General features: G+C 40.9%; 1 protein-coding gene across 3 annotated transcripts in view; it reads left to right on the plus strand.

Moving 5' to 3' along the window:
- EFL1 (elongation factor like GTPase 1) overlaps window positions 1-14536 on the plus strand; it is a 475933-nt gene that overhangs the window by 423168 nt on the left and 38229 nt on the right. The window lies entirely within an intron of this gene.

The following is a 14536-nucleotide window of genomic DNA, read 5'->3' on the forward strand; positions in this document are numbered from 1 at the left end:
TCCTACAGAGGAGAAAGTTTCAAATAATCTCACAAAAATGCCAAGGTCGCTGGGGTCTTTGCAACTTTTTTTTAAAGTTGCGTAAATTAAGTAGATCCCCAGCCTTTTATTTGGTTTGATGTGCAGACCAGCCGATAATTACTACAGAAAAATCCTAATATTAGGAGAAGATTCGCTGCCGTGTCTTCAAGGTGAACAGATGCTTTTGTAATAGTTTCCAAGGGATTTATAATGCTACCGTCTTGACTTACGACTTAATATTTGAAACATGGTTGTGTTTGGGACCTATTATTTCTTGTCTCGTAGCTGGTCCTTAAAGTAGTAAAATGCACGATTAATTAAATTACGAGCTCCAGTGATATTTATTACCTTCTGAACATATATTGCAGATTGTAGCACAGCATAATGATCCCTGACCATGAATGTCAAGTGTCATATATACAGCACAGCACATAAAGCGGCTCGCTGGTAAACATATGATCTGATAAATCATTTCTGAACCAAGAGAAAAATTCTCTGACCTATTGATGTCTGGAATTCTTATGTGACTCTGCAGTTTCAAATCAACTCCATATGTACTGGCTTAAGGCTTTTACCATTGTGCCTTGCACAATAATGCTGATCTCAAGCTCTTGTCTTATAAAAGTCTTTGTAATTCTCTTCATTAGTCTATAATGATTTATGTAAGATGTGTGTATATATTTTGGCCACAACCATAAATGTTACATTTGGGAAGAGGTCAACAAGCTTATGAGTAAAATATCACCATTCCTACTGTAAAGCACGGCGGTGGATCGCTGATGTTTTAGGGATGTGTGAGCTACAAAGACAAAGGAAACATGGTCAAAGTTGAAGTAAAAATGAATGCAGCATGTTGTCAGCAAATACTGGAGGCAAATTTACAATCATCAGCCCGTACGCTGTGCTTGGGACGTACTTGGACGTTCCAACATGACAACGATCCAAAACATAAGTCCAAGTCGACCTGTCATTGGCTACAGCAGAACAAAGTGAAGGTTCTGGAGTGGTCATCTCAGTCTCTTGGAAAAGAATGTAAGGGCGCACTGCAAATACTCAATGAAATAATTAATGTCGGGGGTGCAAATGGTCACATGAAGAGTTAGTGCAACAAGAAAGGAAAGAAAGACCACATAAAAATGCACACCACAGATATATATAATAATAACAAAAAAAGCTTTATTGACAACAGTATAAATTTAAAAACATGTAAAAACAAAAAGGGAATACAATCCGCCTGTTAGTCCTGATAAATACAATAATGAATTGAGTCTCATGCATATATCATCAGCATAAATAAAGGAACAAAAAAAGGAAAAACATCCACAATAAGGTGTCATCTCAGTCTCTTGACCCGAAATTATTGAGCCACTCTGGGGAGATCTCAAGCACACAGTTCAGAAGGAAGAAAATTGCCTCACTAGCCCCACCTATAGGTAGCTTATCTGTGAGTCATTGTCCAGCCTATTACTGAGCTTTGAAATGACCATAGTAGACACGTCTTTCTTCAAACATATATTTTTCCCAGAGAACCTTGACTTTAAAAAGAAATGTATGATCAGAAAATGACCTATTGTTTAAATCATTTTTTTCTGTTAAACATATTATTTTTTATTATTTTTTTTTCCAAATGACAACTTTTGTTAAGAGTAAAAAAATTTTTCAAGTTTCACACTGGCCACTGGGGCTTTTTTTAAACTGTGACTTCCTGTTGCTTTAGGAAATTCACATGTACAGTGGGTACAGAAAGTATTCAGACCCCTTTAAATTTTTCACTCTTTGTTTCATTGCAGCCATTTGGTAAATTCAAAAAAGTTCATTTTTTTTCCTGATTAATGTACACTCTGCACCCCATCTTGACTGAAACAGAAATGTAGAAATTTTTGCAAATTTATTAAAGAAAAACTGAAGTATCACATGGTCATAAGTATTCAGACCCTTTGCTCAGACACTCATATTTAAGTCACATGCTGTGCATTTCCTTGTGATCTTCTTTGAGGGTTCTAATCCTTCATTGGAGTCCAGTTGTGTTTAATTAAACTGATCGGACTTGATTTTCAAAGGCACACACCCATCTATATAAGACCTCACAGTTCATATCAGACCAAATGAGAATCATAAGGTCAAAGGAACTGGCCAAGGAGCTCAGAGATACAATTGTGGCAAGGCACACATCTGGCCAAGGATACAAAAGAATTTTTGCAGTACTCAAGGTTCCAAAGATCATAGTGACCTCCATAATCCTTAAATGGAAGAAGTTTGGGACCACCAGAAGTCTTCCTAGACCTGGCCGTCCAGCCAAAGTGAACAATCGTGGGAGAAGAGCCTTGGTAAGAGAGGTAAAGAATAACCCCAAGATCACTGTGACTGAGCTCCACAGATGCAATACGGAGATGTGAGAAAGTTCCACAAAGTCAACTATCACTGCAGCCCTCCACCAGTTGGGCCTTTATGGCAGAGTGGCCCGATGGAAGCCTCTCCTGTTATGAATGGGTCACCGAGGAGGAAAAAATAACAAGCTAAGTCTCAGAAAACTAGAGAAGTTGGTAACTATGCAGATTGCAGATCCCTGAACTTAACCGCACAACTAGCAGCAGTCGTGGAGCGTTCCTACTATGGTCCTAGACGCCTCGTCACAACCGGAGAGCTACATAAGCCTAAAGCAGGAACAGAGGAAAACTAACTGCCACAGAGCAGACCCCAAAGGAAAGACAGCCCCCCACATGTATTGACGGTGAAACAAGATGAAATTACAAACAAAGGCAGGAAAATAGGCTGAGCAAACGATGGGACCCGGCTAACTAAAAAGGACAGGAAATGAAAGACACTGTCTGCAATCTGCCAAAAAGAACCTACAAAAATATTGTCCACCACTTCTGATAGCAAAATTAACCCTGAAGTCACTAGACTTCTAAACCTATATCAGCACTCTGAAATATTCTGAGACAGAGCAAAAAAGAGGCCAATCTAATAAGGAACAAAAAGCAGATTGGCAAATACTGATTAATAGGAGTGGAAATTCAGCAGGGGCAAGCTGATTACACAAAAAACTGAATTGACCAACAAGCGCAAGTGTGAACATTAGCAAAAAGCAAACTTAACTTGAGAAGACTGGAAGAGAGCTGAAGTCCAGGACCTGAGAAGCAGACTGAATCACCAGCACCCGGATAGGGCGTCGGCTGTCTTATATCCAGTCTGATACTCCAGAGATCCAATCGTTATCTTCCTCATCAGGTGGCATATCACTACCACTTAAACCAACAGCACTACCTCCTGTCACCACCAGAGGGAGAACGGAAAGGGAACTCTCAACTGGTGGAGCAGAAAATGAGTTCATGACAGTACCCCCCCTTGAGGAGGGGTCACCGAACCCTCATCTATGCCACCAGGCCGATCAGGATGGGCCCGGTGAAAAGCACGAACCAATTTATTGGCATGAGTATCAGAGGCAGAGACCCAAGAATTATCCTCCTGGCCATAACCCTTCCATTTGACCAAATACTGGAGTCTCCATCTAACCAAACGAGAATCCAATATTTTCTCTACCTCATATTCCACATTGCCTTTAACCAATACAGGATCAGGAGGTGCCGCCACAGGAACTACTGGCTCAACAAACCTCTTCAACAGTGACTTGTGAAATACGTTATGGATTTTGAACATAACTGGAAGAGCCAATCGAAAAGAAACAGGATTAAGAATCTCCAAAATCTTATAAGGTCCAATAAATCTTGGCTTAAATTTTGGAGATGCAACCTTCATAGGAATATTCTTAGATGACAACCAAACCATATCACCCACTTTAAACCGGGGAACAATGGTCCTACGCCGGTTGGAAAAGCTCTGGGCATTTTCCTGAGAGAGTGACAACTTATCCACCACTTGGTCCCATATCTGCTGCATTCTCACAACCACAGTGTCCACACCTGGGCAGGATGAAGATTCGACTTGCCGTGAAGAGAATCGAGGATGAATCCCAAAATTACAGAAAAAGGGTGACATCAGAGTGGCAGAACTAGCTCTATTGTTCAGCGCAAATTCGGCCAAGGGCAAAAATGAGACCCAATCATCTTGATCAGCAGATATAAAACATCTTAAATAAGACTCCAGGGTCTGGTTTGTTCTCTCAGTTTTCCCATTGGTCTAGGGATGAAACGCGGAGGAGAAGGATAACTGAATTCCCAGATTGGAACAAAAGGCTTTCCAGAATCTGGAAACAAACAGGACCCCTCTATCGGACACAATGTTCTCAGGAATCCCGTGTAACCGAACCACCTGTTGTAAAAACAAGTGTACCAATTCAGCGGAAGATGGCAACTTTGGGAGTGGTACAAGATGGACCATCTTTGAAAATCTATCACAAATCACCCAAATAAGTCATTCTCTGAGAGACAGGAAGATCAGAAATAAAATCCATTGAGATATGGGTCCATGGCCTCTTGGGCACCGGCAGGGGCATCAGCAACCCACTAGAACGAGAACACGGTTTAGACCGAGAACAAGTCCCACAGGACTGTACAAAATTCCTGACATCACGAGATAAGGCAGGCCACCAAAATGACTGACTCACCAAATCTCTGGTACCAAAAATACCCGGATGACCAGCCAAAGCGGAGCAATGGACTTCAGACATCACTCTCTTTCTCCACTGGTCAGGAACATACAATCTTCCCATAGGGCAACGCTCAGGTTTATCCTCCTGAAATTCCTCCAGGGCGCGTCTCAAATCGGGCAAAATGGCAGAAAGATCTACCCCCTCACCTAGGATAGTAGTAGGCTCGGTCACATTAAGAGAATCAGCAAGGAAACTCCTAGAAAGGGCATCTGCCTTAACATTCTTAGTGCCCGGAAGAAAAGAGACCACAAAATTAAAACGCGTGAAAAACAAGGCCCATCTAGCCTGTCTAGGATTCAAGCGTTTGGCCGACTCCAGATAAATCAGATTCTTGTGATCGGTGAGGACCACAAATTGATGTCTAGCTCCCTCCAGCCAATGTCTCCACTCCTCCAATGCCCATTTCATGGCCAACAATTCCCGATTCCCCACGTCATAGTTGCGTTCAGATGGAGAAACCTTTCGAGAAAAGGCGGCACAGGGATTCATCTTAGAAGTCACAGGGTCTTTTTGGGACAACACAGCTCCTGCACCAATCTCAGAAGCGTCCACCCCAACTTAAAATGGAAGTGAGACATCCAGTTGCCGTAAAACTGGAGCTGAAGTAAATCTCCGCTTAAGCTCCTGAAATGCTGAGACCTCAGGAGACCAATTCAGCACATCAGCTCCCTTCTTGGTCATATCAGTCAGTGGTTTGACAATACTAGAAAAATTACCTATAAATTTACGATAGAAATTAGAAAAAAACAAATTCTGGAGAGTCTTCAAAGAAGTAGGCTGAACCCAATCATAAATGGCCTGTACCTTTGCCGGGTCCATTTCAATAGTCGGTGGAGACAAGATAAATCCCAAAAAAGAAAACCTCTGTACACCAAAGAGGCACTTCGATCCCTTAACAAACAGGGAATTCTCCCTCAAAATCCGGAACACAGTCCGGACATGTTCCACATGGGAATCCCAATCACTCGAAAAGACCAAAATATCATCCAGATAGATGATCAAAAACTTATCCACAAAGTCTCGGAAAATATCATTCATAAAGGACTGGAAGACAGAAGGGGCATTAGAGAGCCCAAAAGGCATCACCAGGTACTCAAAATGTCCCTCCGGAGTATTGAACGCCATCTTCCATTCATCCCCGTGCTTGATGCGAATAAGATTATACGCCCCCCTGAGGTCAAGCTTAGTAAACCAGCAGGCACTCTTAACTCTAGAGAATAAATCAGACATCAGAGGTAACGGGTACTGATATTTAACCGTCATCTTGTTAAGGGAACGATAATCAATACACGGTCTTAATGAACCATCTTTCTTGGCCACAAAAAAAACAGCGCCTAAACGTGACGAGGATGGTCTAATATGACCCTTCTCCAACGACTCCTTAATATAGGATCGCATAGCATCATGTTCGGGTACCGATAAATTGAAAAGCCAACCCTTGAGAAATTTACACCCAGGCATCAACTCAATTGCACAGTCATAACTCCTATGAGGAGGCAAAGATGCAGACTTACTCTCACTAAAAACATCAGAGAAATCAGCCAGATAATCAGGAATATCATGAGACTGAGGAGAGTTTGAGAAAACAGGAGCGTCCCTAAGAACACACTGACAACCCCAACTCACCACAGACACAGATTTCCAATCCAAAACTGGGTTGTGAGTTTGCAACCAGGGGAACCCCAGAACAATAGTATCATGCAAATTATGCAGCACCAAAAATTTACACTTTTCTTGGTGGTCTGGGGCAACTCGCATTATCACCTGGGTCCAAAACTGAGGTTTATTCTCCGCCAAATGAGTGGCATCAATACCCCTCAAAGGAATAGGCGTCTGCAGAGGCGTCATGGACAGACCACAACGTTTAGCAAAGTCCAAATCCATCAGATTTATAGCTGCTCCTGAATCCACAAAAGCCTTAGTGGAAAATGTAGACAAGGAGCAGATCAGAGTACTTGCCAAAAGGAACTTAGGTTGTATACTGCCCACAGCAAATGTGTGTGCAAAACGTTTCTCTCGTTTAGGGCAGACAGAAATAGTATGAGAGGCGTCTCCACAGAAAAAACACAGCTTATTACGCTTTCTAAACTCCCGACGTTGCGCCCTAGACAAAACCCATCACATTGCATAGGTTCAGACATTTGTTCAAAAGGTGGCAGTGCCTCCCGTGTAGTTTTACGTTCACGTAAACGCTGATCAACTTTAATGGCTAATGACATAGAGCCATCCAGACCAGAGGGAACAGGAAATCCCACCATAACATCTTTTACGGTCTCTGACAAACCTTTCCGAAAGAGAGCTGCCAATGCACTATCATTCCATGTAGTAAGGACCGCCCACCTTCGGAATTTTTGACAGTACAACTCTGCAGGATCCTGACCCTGGTTTAATGCCAACAGGGTTCTCTCAGCTTGATCAACGGCATTAGATTCATCATACAACAACCCCAAGGCCTGAAAAAATGCATCCACATTAGTCAGAATAGGATTTTCAGGTGTCAGAGAAAAAGCGCTATCTTGGGGATCGCTGCGCAGCAAGGAGATGACAATTTTAACCTGCTGCACAGAGCTCCCCGATGAGTTAGGCTTCAAAGCAAGAAATAATTTACAATTATTCTTAAAATTCAGAAATTTAGACCGATCCCCAGAAAACACATCAGGAGTAGGAATCTTGGGTTCAGCAGCATGTGACTGAATAAGGTAGGTGGAAATTCCCTGTACTTCAGCAGCAAGCTGCTCCACACGATCAGACAGTTGCTTAATCTCCATTAGGAAACAAATCCTACAGCCCCAGAGAAAAAGAGGAAAAAATACATAATAAAAAAAAAAATTCTGACACTTTTTTTTTTTTTTTTCTTTCTTTCTCTAACAACTCTTTCCTGCTTTTGAGTACCCTAGAATCTGCAGGATGGCTGGTGATTCTGTTATGAATGGGTCACCGAGGAGGAAAAAATAAACAACAAGCTAAGTCTCAGAAAACCAGGGAAGTTGGTAACTATGCAGATTGCAGATCCCTGAAATTAACCGCACAACTAGCAGCAGTCGTGGAGCATTCCTACGATGGTCCTAGACGCCTCGTCACAACCGGAGAGCTACTTAAGCCTAAAGCAGGAAAAGAGGAAAACTAACTGCCCCAGAGCAGACCCCCAAAGGAAAGACAGCCCCCCACATGTATTGACTGTGAAACAAGATGAAATTACAAACAAAGGCAGGAAAATAGGCTGAGCAAACGATGGGGCCCAGCTAACTAAAAAGGACAGGAAAGGAAAGACACTGTCTGCAATCTGCCAAAAAAAAACTAATATTGTCCAACACTTCTGATAGCAAAATTAACCCTGAAGTCACTAGACTTTTAAACCTATATTAGCACTCTGAAATATTCTGAGACAGAGCAAAAAAGAGGCCAATCTAATAAGGAACAAAAAGCAGATTGGCAAATACTGATTAATAGGAGTGGAAATTCAGCATAGCCCCAGCAGGGGCAAGCTGATTACACAAAAAACTGAATTGACCAACAAGTGCAAGTGTGAACATTAGCAAAAAACAAACTTAATTTGAGAAGACTGGAAGAGAGCTGAAGTCCAGGACCTGAGAAGCAGACTGAATCACCAGCACCCGGATAGGGCGTCGGCTGTCTTATATCCAGTCTGATACTCCAGAGATCCAATCGTTATCTTCCTCATCAGGTGGCAGATCACTACCACTTAAACCAACAGCACTACCTCCTGTCACCACCAGAGGGAGAACGGAAGGGGAACTCTCAACTGGTGGAGCAGAAAATGAGTTCATGACACTCTCCTCAGTGCAAGATATATGAAAGTCCGCATAGAGTTTGCTAAAAACACATGAATGACTTCCATATTATGAGAAATTAGATTCTCTGGTCTGATGAGACGAAGACAGAAATTTTTGGTCATAATTCTAAGCGGTAAGTGTGGAAAAAGTCAGGCACTGCTCATCACCTGCCCAATACAATTCCAACAGTGAAACATGGCCGTGGCAGCATCATGCTATGGGGGTGTTTTTCAGCTGCAGGGACAAGACAACTGGTTGCAACTGAAGGAAACATGAATGCGGCCAAGTACAGAGATATCCTGGATGAAACCTTCTCCCATAGTGCTCTGGACCTCAGGCTAGGCTGAGGGTTCACCTTCCAGCAAGACAATGACTCTAAGCACACAGCTAAAATAACAAAGGAGTGGCTCAGAACAACTCTGTGACCATTTTTGACTGGCCCAGCCAGAGCCCTAATCTAAATCCAATTGGGCATTTCTGGAGAGACCTGAAAATGGCTGTCCACCAACATTCACCATCCAACCTGACAGAACGAGAGGATCTGCAAGGAAAAACGACAGAGGATCCCCAAATCCAGGTGTGAAAAAACTTGTTGCATCATTCCCATGAAAACTCATGGCTGCACTAGCTCAAAAGGGTGCTTCTTCTCAATACTGAGCACTTATGACCATGTGATATTTCAGTTTTCCTTTTTTCATAAATTTGCAAAAAAAATCAGTCAAGATGGGGTGGAAAGTGTACATTAATGAGAAAAAAATGAACTTTAAATTTACCAAATAGCTGCAATGAAACAAAGAGTGAAAAACTTAAAGGGGTCCGTACCCACGGTAACATGTGGCCAAACAGTAGTTTCTGACTACATATGGGGCAGCACCGTGTTCGGGAGAAATTGCGCAATAAATTGCAATGTCTAGTTTCATCCATTAACGCTTGTGTAAGTGACAAATTTGTAACTAATAAAAAAAAATCCAAATAAAATGTAATATTTCCACATCCCAATAAAATTTATTGAGGCACCTGTGGGTTGAAAATGTTCATCACACCCCGAGATGAATTCCTTAGGCAGGGAAGTTTCCAATATGTGGTCACCTGAGGGTGTTTCTGCTTGCTCGGCTAATAGAGACCACAATCTAGTCAAACAGAATCTGCTTTCTAAAAGCCAAGTAGCGCTCCTTCCCATTCCTGCCTTGTGCTCAAACTGTAATGTTCAACCACATATGGGGTATGGCCACTTTCAGTAAAAATTGCATAACAAGCGGGGTCCATTTTCTTCTATTACTGCTTGTGGAAAATATAAATTTTGTGCTAAAGCAGTATTTTAGTGTGAAAAAATATTTTTTTTTCACATCTTAATGTTATTAAGTTTGTGACTCACTTGTAGACTAGAAATGCTCATTATTACCCCTAGTTAAATACCTTTTATGGGTCTTGTTTCCAAAATTGGGCCACTTGTGGGAGGTTTCTGCCTTTTTGACATTTCAGGGACTTTGCAAACGAGACACAGCATTCACAATCTGTTCCAGATAAATATTGCTCATTCCATTCCGAGCCCTGCCGTGTGCCCAAACAGCAGTTTTTGACCACATAAGGGGAAGTATTATGTTCAGGAGATATTTTTTAGCAAATTTTGAGATCCGTTTTCTTCTATTATCCATTGTGAAAATTAAAACATTTGGGACTAAAACAACAATTCAACTGAAAAAAAACTTATTTTTATATTCACAGCCACATTTTTAAAAGTTTTTTGAAGCACATATGAGTTTAAAATGCTCTATACATCCCTAGAAGGATTCCTTGATGGGTCTAGTTTTCAAAATTTGATAACTTCTGGGGGTTTCTGCTGTTTTGGTACCTCATTTGCCCTGCAAATGTGACAGAGTGCCCGCAATCTTTTTCAGCCAAATTTGTGTTCCATAATTCAAATGGCGCTCCTTCCCTCCCAAGACCTGCCATTTGTACAGATGTTTCTGACCACGTGTAGTGTCAGCGCACTCAGAGAAAGTGGGTAACTGTTACAGGGCGGTATTCTGTATATTAATGATTAATGTCAGGCATGACTATCAATAACCAATATCCAGCTAGTACCTCACCTGTTTTGTACTCTGACTCCTTTGCTATATATATAATATACGAACAGCGACTGAGACAAAAGTGTATATCAATAAAGGATATTTATTACACACAAGTCTACAGTGTTAATACTATTAAATTACCACACTACCACTGTATACAATAATAGCAATAGCACACAATACTAATATACAATTAACCCCACAATAGGCATATTATTCTTCCAACCCACATTAGCTAAAAACCACACACACGATCATTATAGCACACCCGCCTATCACTACACTATCCTTACAGAGATTAAGGGGTTAATAGCAGTGATACTTAGCCAAGTATGACTAGGAGTTTGCTGGATTCTGGTGTGATGGTGATCACGTCTGTTTGATGGTGGGGAGAGGTTCTTGGGTAGTTCGTTGTAGAGGGGGTCCTGCAGCCAGAGGGGACTCTGGGGTCCTGTGGGGAGAAGTGAAGAGGCAGAGGAGTGTTACAAAATCAGGTTAAGAGGTGAAAAGGGACAAAGGAGAGATGTGGGGGCCTGTGACAGAGACACTCAAGGCTGAGGCCACATGGGCCTGGGAGACAGAGCTGCAGTGGCCTGCTGAGGAAAGGGGCTGGAGATTGTGGCTGCTGGAGAGGACAGGGCTGAGGGCTGCTGTGGGGCTGAAGAGGAAGGGGACACAGGGCTTTCGATGGTGGGGCTGAGGGACGGAATCAGGAAAGAAACGAAAGGCTGCAGACACGTGGGATTGGAAAGGGACACAGTGGAGTTTCATGAAGGCAGGGGGTAGAGCGCAGAAAAGAGACCAAGCGCTGCCGCCGTTGGATATTCAAATCCAGTGGAGCATGAGGTATTGTCCACAACCAACAGAAGTTGCTCAGGTAGGGCAGCTCATCCAGGATGGCACATCAATGTGAGCTGTGACAAGAAGGGTAGCTGTGTCTGTCTGTCTTTTTTCAATGCATTTAATTATGTAATAAATAAAGATTTGCAACTGTGATATTTTATTCATGGATATCTAGGATATGTATTTTAGTATTTTTTTTTAGCAGTGTATATCTTATAGGACACTTCCCTTTACAGTAACAAATTGTTTGGTCCATTTTCTCATGTTATCCGTGGTAAAAGTAAAAACAATGGGACTAAAGCAACATTTTATAGGAAAAATTAAAAAAAAATTTTTCATTCCACTTTGCATTGATTCCTGTGTAGCACTTGAAGGGTTAAAACACTTTCTAACAAGTTTTTAAGTATTTTTGCGAAATTACTGCTAAACTTTTAACTCTTCAAACATTCCAACAATATAAAATAATGCAGATGTAAAGTAGACATATGGGAAATGTTCTTTATTAATTATTTTGTATAGCATGACTAACTGGTTTAAGTATATAAAAATTGAAACTTTGAAAATTGCGAATTTTGAAACATTTTCTCCAAAATTCCGATATTTTCACAAAAACCGTAAACCATATTGACCTAAACTTACCACTAACATAAAGTACAATGTTTCACGAATAGCACAATCTCAGAATCACTGGGATACATTGAAAATTTCCAGAGCTATTACCACATATAATGACACTGGTAAGCTTTAAAAATTTTTGCCTGGTCTGGAAGGTCGAATTTGGCGCTGTCACTTAGAGGTTAACAGTGTTCAGGAATCTGTGTTCTTTAAAAAGAGACTTGAATGATGAGAAGTAATGTTCTCACATACTATAAATGATGGAGATGAGCAAAAAAAATTCAAACTACCCTGGTCCACCGTCCAGTTCTTTCCTTCGTGGCAGCCAGAACAGGACAGCTATCACCTCTCTGCCTGGCATCCTGGTTTCGTTTTTCACCTAATTAGGCGTCACATCGGGTTATTTGACTTTTATAAATGCTGGCAGCCTGTGGCCCTGGTGTTCTGTATGGTTGAGGAGCCCCTCAGTGACAAAATTCCTTTAATGTACAGTAGATAATACATTATTCCATATCGACACATCATAAGTTTCACATAAATCGTTTGATTTCACCCTGTCCAAGCAATGGGCGCTCTTTAAAGTTGAATGGAATTTTTGTGCTTGCTATAAAAGTCTGTAAATAATCGTATATATTTCTGATATATTCATTTACAATATGTTATCTCACCCACAAAGGATTGTTTCTGTAGATCAAAAGCCTTGTGAAGTATGTAGACAGCCTGCTTTTACTAACATTTTCTAAAGTTCTCCTTACATGTTATACACCATGTGAAAAACCAGAAACAAAAACAATTCCCTAAAATATAGCTTTTAATTCAATCACTAAAAACATTAGTAGAAATGACTAAAAAAGGAGGGGAGGGATAGGGGACAAATAGTTATAATGGATAGCTGAAATGCTATTTTGTTTCTAATCAGTTATACTAAATAAAGGGCCACAGGCTAAATCGCCCTAGTCCACCCTATTTCAGCCTTTCCTAACCGCGGAGGTTGGCACCCTAGTTGTTGACGATATGGCGCCCCCGCTCAACGTCGGTATCCCTAATAATCCCTAAACCTCCCTAAGTATACAAAAAAGGACACAAAAAATTAAACACACACACACATATAATACCGAAAAAAATAGTCTCATAGATAATACTAATGTGCTGTGAACGTATCTCGTAGTAATTCTGATCGTATAGATACCCCACAATGTAAACTTATCTCGTAATAAAAAGAAAGATGGAAAAAATAGGGAGTGTCAAAAAAATGCAGCTTTAGGTAAAGCTTATCTCGTAGTTACAAGAATACTAATAAGCTGCAAAAAACAGACCCAAATATCAGATAATAAAGTCAATAAAAAAAAAAAACGACTACAAGGAAATTCAATAAATAGCACAATTGACAGTCAAAAAAATGCACATTAAAGGCAGAAAAATGAATCTTGTGTTGCACATGCAGCGACCATTATTTTAGAAGTAGGGGTATTTCATCACCCTATATCACTAGGAGATACAATCCACCTCCGATAAACTATCTGCACATCAAAAAGATTGCATAATAATTGTGCTGTCTTATCCAGGTCATAGATGAAAAAATGAGGCTAACAAATTCACCTCAATTGTAATTTCCATTCCAATAGTAATGCATCCAAAGTGTAGACCAACCAAGTATAATAGCTCAAATAGGGTTAATCTCCCCACTACAAGAAGAATCTGCCAAGATATCATGTGCAAAAAGAAAATGTGTACTTATCAGCCAATTAATGCAGATGAAAGCCCGACGCGTTTCCCCCTCTTGGTCCTATGAGGGTTCATCAGGGGTCAGGAAATGGGGTCTCATTACCCCTGGCCGAGAGAGCAATGCAATGTGCGGCTTACTTATACACCATCTCTAAATCCCAAAACTGACTGCAGGGGAGATGCCGTCCTTTTTGCCGGTAGAATAAATGTAAAGTGTGGCATTATATTCCTAGTGACATCACCAGCAATCCGTTATCATTTTTGGCATTTACTAGATGTGCTGCATACATTACTGTTTGCATTGAATAGCTCTCTGTGACTGGTGCATTTACCTTGAAAATCCATGTGAAAAAGATTGCATAATCCTGATATTAAAATTAACATTTCAATTTTTGAGCTGTGGGGTGAGAGAGCTCCTCGTCCTAGTGTATTCAGTCTTCATGCACACCCTCCTTCAATCCTAACTGATAGCTGCAGCTTGTACAGAGCAGTGTGAGATCTCAGCAGGGAGGAGGAACACTGATTTATTGTTAATCAGTTTGGACAGAGAATGAAATAAGCTTTCATAAAGGATTATTCTGACATGCATTTTCAAGGTAAGTACATCAGTCTATTTAATAATGTGTACAATTTGTTCAATGGCACATCCCCTTTAATAACTTAGTGACTGATGATTGAACCGTTACTAATGTTATTGGCAGACATAGTAAATTGTGTGGTGTTCTCGTGTAGATTACGGCACTGTTTTTATGTGTATTCATTGTAACAGAGATTAATCACCCCCAATAAGTCACATTATTAATTTCCAATTGGAGCATAAATAAAAAAGGATGCAAGTCAGTTTTGCAGAATTG

The sequence above is a fragment of the Dendrobates tinctorius genome, unplaced genomic scaffold (genome assembly GCF_039654945.1).
Source record: "Dendrobates tinctorius isolate UK_male_01 unplaced genomic scaffold, ASM3965494v1 ptg000022l, whole genome shotgun sequence".
NCBI classification, from domain to species: domain Eukaryota; kingdom Metazoa; phylum Chordata; class Amphibia; order Anura; family Dendrobatidae; genus Dendrobates; species Dendrobates tinctorius.